The sequence below is a fragment of the Nestor notabilis genome, unplaced genomic scaffold (assembly GCF_000696875.1).
Source record: "Nestor notabilis isolate BGI_N333 unplaced genomic scaffold, ASM69687v1 scaffold3448, whole genome shotgun sequence".
NCBI lineage: Eukaryota > Metazoa > Chordata > Aves > Psittaciformes > Psittacidae > Nestor > Nestor notabilis.
The window spans coordinates 1-306 of NW_009941354.1; positions in this window are offsets into that span (position 1 = coordinate 1).

The window sequence follows — 306 nt, forward strand, 5'->3', positions numbered from 1 at the left end:
GTCCGTGCTCCCGGGGGCAGCCGGTCCCTCTGGTGTCGTGCTCGGGAGGGCAGGGCGGGCAGGTGCTGGCTCTGAGGATGAGGGGGGGCCGCGGTACTGCCCTCGGTGCTCAGCAGCCCGCCGCCAGTAGGTTTTGGCCTGGGGGGTTCTTGAGGCGAGTGGCTTTTGTCCATTCAGGCGCCTTCGGTATGTTTTCAGAAGAGCAGTGTAGGACATAAACTGAAAGCAGACTGTGATGGAGCTGTTGTTTTCTTCCTCAGTGCTGAAAACCATCATTCTTCGTGTTTTCTGCAGGCAGTGGCAGGG